Source organism: Xiphophorus couchianus, chromosome 23 (genome assembly GCF_001444195.1).
Source record: "Xiphophorus couchianus chromosome 23, X_couchianus-1.0, whole genome shotgun sequence".
In the NCBI taxonomy this organism is placed as follows: Eukaryota; Metazoa; Chordata; class Actinopteri; order Cyprinodontiformes; family Poeciliidae; genus Xiphophorus; species Xiphophorus couchianus.
The window spans coordinates 17,700,394-17,709,557 of NC_040250.1; positions in this window are offsets into that span (position 1 = coordinate 17,700,394).

Genomic DNA, 9,164 nt, shown 5'->3' on the forward strand with positions numbered 1-9,164 from the left:
ATATATATAAACCTTATGATTTGTTATGGAATTGGTTTGTACTCATAATGGTTTTAGCCAATAACTATTACTTAACCCGTTTTTCACATGTTAAACACTTTGGATTCAATTCAAGTCTTCCTATATCTCTGCATAAGATTTCCAGCCCTGTTCTTTGCAAATTAGAAGTAAATTTGTCTCTGGTGAACCCCAGAATAAAGATATTGGATCATTCCTCTCAAAGGCTTTTCTGTAGCACTCAATATGGCTCAGAGTGCAATTTCTGCTTATTTTAAAATCATGTCAAAACACGCCAAGAGCTTAATTAGGATTTGAGCAGTGATTATGTTTTATTATTATAGCATTAATAGTATGGCATATTTTATATTTAGCTGTGTTAATCTGTGGATAAGTCGTTATAATACTGTAACAAATACAGGATTGGAACATGGAATTGTTTACAACACTTAGGCAGCCTATTGTCGTACTGTTTTTTTTAATTAACGCCTGGACCTGAGGACCTGTTTTTTTTTTTTTTTTTTTTTTTTTTTTTCTTTAACGGGTTACTTTTGCAGTCAGGCCATATTTTCTGCATACTCACATTACCAGAAATGAAGACCAGTAAGTAAGAGCAAACATGGCTTCCATATGGTGTTTCCATATATGTTCTCTGCAGAGAGTTTCTGTGTGAAAATAATTATAGAAATCACATCCAGTCCAGATGCAGTTCATGTGGTGAGTGTCTGCACATGGCAAAAGTTAGCAGCGTACTGAGAAATTATAAATAACTACTGGTGAAGGAGGGCGGGTCTTTAAAGACTTTTCCATGGCTCAAGCAATTGTGAAGCTACTCTTGGTTTGAGAGAGACATCATTCCAAAAGTTATGCATTTTCTCAGCAGGCATTTTGTTTTTATTACATATGTTCTACAAACCTTTCTCATTTCATCAGACATTATCTTATTTCTCTATCAGTCCTTTTAGGTTTGCATACAAACAAACTAAAAATAAAACGGTACAAAAACACACCAAAAAAAAAAATCAGATTCCAAGCTGAAACGGATCATCCATGGTGGTTTTTATTTTCAAACATATTAAATATTCAGTTTTCAGATGTGAGAAACAGAGGATGATTAACAGCTTCGGTCTTGCTTAATTTCCACCTGAAACACAACACTCAGTAATACCTTTAAACAGATGCAGCAGTTCATTCTCAACACCTTCAAATCACAAATCATTTCAATAATTTTACTTCCGCTGAAATTAATTTGGTAATATAACAAACTTAGACTTCTGCAATTATTAACACTACCTGACATCCTCCCCATTGGTATCAATTCTTCATGTGATTAATTGGCCACTGCAGCAGAAAGACATATTCTTCACCTGTTGTGCATTTATGCTCATTTAGTTCCCATATCTCCGTAGAACCAGTGTGACATCTATTTATTCTTCTTTTTTTTGTGATGGTTCACATTAGACTGCCGCAGTATCGACTCTGAAACCTGCACAATGCACAGGGGACAAAAAAAGGTTTCCATTCAATTACTAGACCCTTCTGCCCCCTCGCGCTCTGCAGAGCCGATAATATACCTACAGTATGCGCCCATGTGTGGGTGTCTGCACACTGGCCACAATGCTATCATTCCTCTCATTCCTCTGAAAGCAAGACATGCTTCAGAGGGATTATCTCACCTCATGAACAATATGGTGAATAAAGGTTCTTTGTTCATGTATAGCAACCTCATGTTCTATTCTACACGCTTTTACACACAGAAGCAAGTAAAATTCATTCAAATTTTTTTTTTCTTTTCTGTGGGGTAACAAATTACTTTACAGTGTAAAATTATCATGTTGAAAATAATTGAGAAAATGAATTTACATCCATTTTGTTGCAGTACAACCATAAATCTTTGAGGTATTTTGTGAGGACTTCATATGAAAGACCAACACAAAGTAGTGTATAATTGTGATTTGGAAGGAAATTTACTTGGTTTTCAAAATCTTTTATTTATAAAGAATCCAAAAATTCTGGTATGCATTTGCATTCAGACCATTGTTACATTTGAAGAGAAAAGACAGAAGTTTGCAGCCCTGAGGACACAGTCCCAACTATGAAGTTTGGGGCGGTAGCATCATTTTGTGTGGGTGTGTTGCTGCAGGAGGGACCGGTGCACTTATAGAGACATAAAAAGAAAAGAACATTAACGTTATTTGAAAATACTGAAGCAATATTAGAAGGATGCTGATTCAAAACTGTAAGAAAAGAGGTTAGATTTCTTTTATGCCGTGTATGTAAATATCTACTTTCAAATGGATGTTAACATTTATGTGATCTGGGGTTTACACAAAACTAAAAGTTCATCCATCATACCATCACCAACCCTGGATGATGAATGCAAGATTTGAAAAAGAGACAAATGACGTGATAGAAACTATTATAAAAAATGTCACAAAATCAAGTTTTCATATGATTTAAAAATGATTTAAAACTTCATTTTAATGTGTTTTAAAAACAGAAGTAAAATCATTACATCCTTCAATTGTTCTTTTTACAAAATTAACTTCTTTTATGTCTGTTAGCAGGAATGCTGGTTCATTACTGCAGCAAATTTCAGTAATCATATTTATAGGGGAAAAGTGTTTTGGCTTGCATCCAGACTGAATTTGAAATAGAGAAATGCTGTCAACTTTCTGTGTTTGATGTTCTGAAATGTACTATTTTAGTCGTTTCTACTCATTAGATGCTTCCTGTCTTAAAAAGTACAAGTGAATAGACAAGCTCCATCACCATGGATGTTCTTGTGCAAATTTGACTCATGCTGTTATGCTTTATAAATGTTTTTCTAAAGTCTATGGTCAAATCATTAAAGTAGTTTCCCCTCAAATGTTGAAATGCTTGGGGAAGATGTCACAAAATACTACTTTTTTAGATCATGATTGTTTGAGCATTTTACATCATCACAAATGGATAATTTATTTTCAAGAAGATTGACTCCAAGAAAATGAACAACAAAAAAACACACAATCTAATCAGTGCAACACTGACTATAATTATCTACTAACTTCAACATTTTACTTTATGCAAAATTTCAAAGTGACTGCTTCAATAAGAAATAAGGTAACAAAAGTTTTTAAAAATATATATATTTTTTTAGACAAACAGAGTTTGAAGTTTGGGAGTATTTCAAGTTAGTTGACAATTTATCTGCCATATTTACTAGTTAAACAGAATCCCAGCACAACACATGAGCGTCTAACAAAACAGATGAAATGACAGCTTGTGTGTTGTTAAGGTATTAGAAGAAGATTTGTGCACTTCTACATAACACAATTCACAATGCAAAAACACTTCCCTTGCTTGTTCAATGACTTCTTTCAATGCATTTCCAGAAACATAAATAAGGTCAGGCTAAACTTTAAGAGAAAAATTAATTTAGTAATTTAAGAAATACAAATACGGAAGAGGATTACGGCCATGGAAAAACAAAAAAAAAAAGATTTCTGACTTTAAAGTCAGAGTTACGAGATTAAAGTCAGAATTCTGACTTTATTCTCAGAAGTCTTTTTTTTTAATCCCCTTTGCCCCAGATTATTTGCTAGTAAGTGTAACAGAGTAATAGAAAACCCAACAGCTATGTACACTGCTAATTCTGTTTGAAATATTCTTTAAAATAACATGTTCAAAATTGTAGCAACACTGAGGTCAGTCAATTAAATGACTGAGAATTGGTTAGTGAAGAGAATAGAATATACTTTATTGATCCTCAAAGGGAAATTGCTCCTTTGTTGACATGCTACTGAGACAGAGATGGAAACAAAGGAACCAGATGAACTAATCAGAAGAGATATGGTACAGCTGTGGCAGGACAAAAAACGGTGAAGTTGAGGCAGGGAGACCAATTAACAAAAAGGGAGCTGAATAAACACTCAAAAATCAAAGGGAAAAGACTAGAGAACTAACTCCAAATGTACAAAGAACAGAACACAAGAAACTAAAAATGAATGAATGAACTAATGTGACAACAACTTGCCAACAATGAAATGAACTAAATATGCCAAGAACTATCCAACATAAATAAACATGAAGGAAGTAATCAAAACACAAATGAAAACCAGACCACAAACACAAGGATTGGAACAAAATGCCCCTTTGTTCAATAGCAGCAGCCTAAGTAAGGAGAAACAGACGTCGCTCTCCCCAACCACGTCATCCATAGAATAAATTACATACATTTTAGTTTACTGATTATGACTGTAGTTTCAACTTTACTAAAGCTTTTCATGTCATGAAACGGTCTTTGTTGCCTGTAAGTGAAAATCCAGAAAAAAATTATATTTTGACCAAACATATGATTACATTAGGCTCATTTTTTTAAGTATTTGCATTGTCGAGAACATGACTGTACCCAGACAGCACAATATGAGTGAAACAACATTGATTCAATGACACATTTTCAACATTGTTTACTTGGCTAGAATTGGATGATTGATTGATGGTTGATCCACCATCATTTGTTGACCTCAACCAAAAATCAACCATTCTGACCATAATTCAACGTTGAATTACCATCATGTGCTATCAGGGTAATTTTCTGTCAATCACACTCATGCATTAACTTGATATCTGATATCTCTCACTATTTTGCAACAGCAGTAATACTACTTTTTTAAATCTATATTTTATATGTACGCCGTATTTCTGTTGATGAAAAAAGGGAAACTTTCAGGATTCGGATTTCCTCTTTTGCCATGGTGGATGGTGTTATCTGCCTTCCACTGATAAGAGCTTTGCATATGCTTACACTCACGCATATATTATCAAATATTATTTCAATGGTTAATATGAAAGCCAAATCTTCAGTTTATACAGTACGTGTTCTAATTTGTAAAGAAAAATGTTTACAGTTCCAGCCTTACATTCTCTCTTTCTGTTTTATTCTGAAAAGTAAAAATAAAATCATGCTCAATTTGAAAGAGACTATGATGTCCATCCAACACACTGGATTCTATTAATAATTTATCAGTTGAGATAAAAATCTATTTTGAGCTTTTCTCACAATTAAAATTATTATTATTTTGAAACCAACATTAGTTCAGCTTCTGATAGTGACAGACTTGGAGTTTGCCAAAACAAGGCCAGTGAATAAGTGATGGATGGTTGCGGGTACAGAACCATGAGCTTACAGCAAGATTTCCTGTCTGAATCTCAGTTCTGTATGCCTGTCTGTGTGGAGAAACTGATCCAGCTTTCCAAAGCCTGGATAATTCCTCGAATAAATCTCTGCACCATTTCCAGAGGAGGAGATGAAACAGGAGAAAAATGGACAGCAGACAGAGCAGGAGATTAATCAATCAGTCAGCCTTTAATTAAATAGACCGCTTTCAGCAGTCGTGTAGATAAGTGTTTTAATTACCGAAAACCACAAATGCAGCCAAATTTGCTTGGATTAGATATCCACATAAATAAAAGTAAGATAGAAATTCTAAAGTTAATAAAGTCAAGTAAAAATAAAAATGTTAGAGTTGTAAAATGGATAGAACAAAATCAGAATTCCAAGTACCTATCAACCAGAAGGCAGATGCAAAGATAAAAGAAACGGATCACAAAAATATGCAGCGATTTATGGTCAGACTTGAAAGCATCACTATAAGTCTTAAGTATCTTTTTTTTTTTTGTCTGAATTTAAAGGTAGAGTGCATCTGACTCTTTAATGAAAACATGCTGGTAGCACCGTAGTAGGGGGATATAATAGCTGAAGGCTATGCTAGACTGGGAAACTATTGGAAATCCTGCATTCACATTTCAAAGTACTCCATTAGGTTGACAGGGGACTGGGATATCTTTAAGATTTGATGGGGTTTGGGCATTGGGAGTTCTGAAGGTGCAATGAAGAATGTGAAAATCTGTTCTGGCTTGTAGAGGGAGCCACTGCAGATTGTACAGTAGAAGAAATATGGTTTTATTTATGTTCTTGCAAGGGCTCTAGTTTCAGAATTTTGGACGAATTGAAGACTTCTTTCAAACTCAAGGAATGTCAGAGGCCAGAGGTGAAAGCATGAATTAAGATTTTGTCAGTGTTGCACATCGTAGAGAGAAGATCACAAATATTTAAAAATAACTCTTAGAGTTTCCTAAAGTTTGCCCTTAAAGTAGCTTAAAGTTACTGACAGGAAATTGAGGGTTTCCATTTGATTTACTTTGCTAAAATCTAATTTGCCCCTTCATCAAGACACAGATGGATGAAGGGTGTCTTCACCCTTCATCCAGTCATATCCATATATTTCCATATATGGATATGACTATCCATATATTTCTGTTCAGTGAACAGTAAATCACCAGGCCAAATTATTGCCAAACAATAAATCAATTTAGAAAATCTGACTGCATAAAGCAGGCCAAGCAATTAAAAAAAACAAAAAAAAAACAATCATGCACCAATCTAAGAAACAGATTAAGATAAAATTATCCATTAGTCTGGGAACGGTCACAAAGCCATTTCTGATGCTTTTTCGACTTCAGTACACCACAGTGATTGTTCAAAAAGTAAGAAAACAAACTTTCTCTGGGATTACGGGCCTACCAAAATTACTCAGAGATCCTATCGAGGATATATCTAAAACAGGGGTGCTCACATCCAGTACTCGAGAGCTACCGTCCTGTAACTTTTAGATGCATCTTTACTCCAACAGGCCTTGATCAACTATGAACAGGCCTGGTAATGAGACATTCATTTGATTCAGGTGTGTTGGAGCAGGGAAGCATCTGAAAGTTGCAGGATGGTAGCACTCTAGGACTGGACTCGAGCCCCCCTGATCCAAGAGGCCGCTTATGAACAAAGGACAAAATATAAAGTCTCCCTTGCATCAGTTAAGTTCAATGTTCATAATTTCAAAATAAGAGAGGGACTGGGAAAAAATGCATACTCACTGTTGCTTTTCCAGGAAAAACTCAAAAGTATCAGTGATTTTGGGGGCAATATTCTGTAGACTGTTCTGAAAAAAAATCTGTTGCATCTGGTGTTAAATTACACCTAAGTCAAACAGGGTTGTGGTAGTATCATAGTCTTGGTTGCCATGTTTCTTCATGACTTGTCATAATTCATGGAGCCATGAATTCTGCAATCATCCAGAAAAATCCCAGACAAAAATATCTGACCATCAGTTTACAACCTTGAGTTCAAATGCACATAGGCTTTGCAGAAGAAGCAGAAAAACAAAATTCATAGACTTAATTATGGAAAACATCTAATACATAGTCGCCATTTACAAATTAAACATGTCAACAAACTCCAAATGTTAATCCTCTGGAATGTATCAAATAGCCAAAGTGAATTTGGAGATGGAACCGGGGAAAAGGCATTCGGCTTGATTTTGATAAGTCAGAAAGCATCCGATGAGGTAATTGTCTTGCAATAGCTGAACTCATCATTTGGCATACTAGTTAATCTCAAAAAATATTCTATTTATATTGCATAATTTAGATTTTTTTTAAAAGCACTTTTATGCATTTAACAAAGTTGTGATGTTTGGGTTACTATTCCAAGCTTCAGGTGGCATAAAGCAAAATTTAATAACATTTCCTCTGATTGTACGTTGTTGAAATATTACAAATGTACGTTGTTATATTTCAACAACGTACTGATGCATACCGAACCACTGTGAAAAAAATGCATGTCAGAATTGATCAACTATCACATTGCGAGCTGTCAAACAAATGGATGGAAATTTTATCCTACTGATACTATGAAATTACTTTCCTAGACCTGAAAATGTTCTTCTTGCACTTAAAACCCTGAATAATAAAGCTCCATCACATATCAAAGATCTGATTATTTTTGTGAGTTCCCAACAAAATGATTCTGTGCACACCAAAAGTATCTTTATGTTGATTTTTCACTTGACTATTGGATAGTCCATTGGGTAGTCTAGCACCCTGTGTGAAAATAAACAGGTTCAGAATGGCATGATGTTTTTCTTTGTTTTTATTTGTGCATGGTATACATCTTAATCACTGCCAAGCAAAACAATTAAAAAGTAGATGCATTTGCATTTTGCTTTGTGAACATGTTACTGCTCAAGCGACAAAAAGACCCACTGTCAGTAGAGGTAATCAAACAGAGATAAATTGCAACTGATGAGCAAAGAGAAGCATTCACTGTAACAAACTATGAACAGCTGTTGCCTGTACTTGGAGCTTATTAGACAACAGGGGCAGGTGGGCTGATCAGATGATCAGCTCTGCACCGGTGTGGTGGCCAGCTCTGAAATGGAAAGAGAACTGAAAAACTTGTAGAACATGAACATGGTTTGACATTTGTGACACTCAGTTAAACAAAAAAGCCCCTGCAAACAAGAAGAACTTGAATGATTCCTAATTCAAGAAGTTACATGAAGGTGGTATAGCAAGAAATGCAATGTGTAGAATAAATCCTCAACCTATCCACCGGCTTTTGGAGGTGAAATTTGTGGTTTAGTTGAGTGCTACAAGTCTGTCAAGTTGCCAGTTGTGATCACAACCTTACAGATGTGGTTTAGGAAAGCACATCTGTGCATCAACATGAGATCAACGAAAAACATTTACTTCAGTCTTTGGCTCTCTCTTGTAATTATAATAGAAAACACTTACTACTGGGCAGAACCTTTAGCTTCCTGTGGTCAGTTGTCATTTAGACGACTCTGCCTCTTATTTCTCCATCTTAGTGGGATGTCGGATTGCCCAGAGGGTGGCTGTAGTTACTATCCAGTAGCTTTCCACCATCAGTATATGAATGTATGTATGAGTTGGTGAATAACTAAATGTAAGGTAAAGTGCTTTGAGGTCCTATAGACTTGATAAAGCAAGTACAAGCCAGTTACCATTTACCACTGTTGGAATTACAGTCCAGACTTTTAATTATTGAGGCTCATTTTGACAAAGTGGCTGTAACTCTCAGTTCTGAAATATTCCAATAAGTGTAAAGATTAATATCATCTGGAAAAGAGATTCCTCATAATCTTCTTATATGAGAAAAAGATTAGGGAATATTAATTTAGATTTGATCAAGAGGATAATTTGGAAAACAAAATAGCTTATTTCCGAACAGAGCTTAAGGGAGCTTTCCTGTACTGTATTTTATATAAAACATCCCTCACTGTAAAGCTTGCATAGCGCTGAGTTGAAAGGAGTAAGTAAGCAAATCTTCA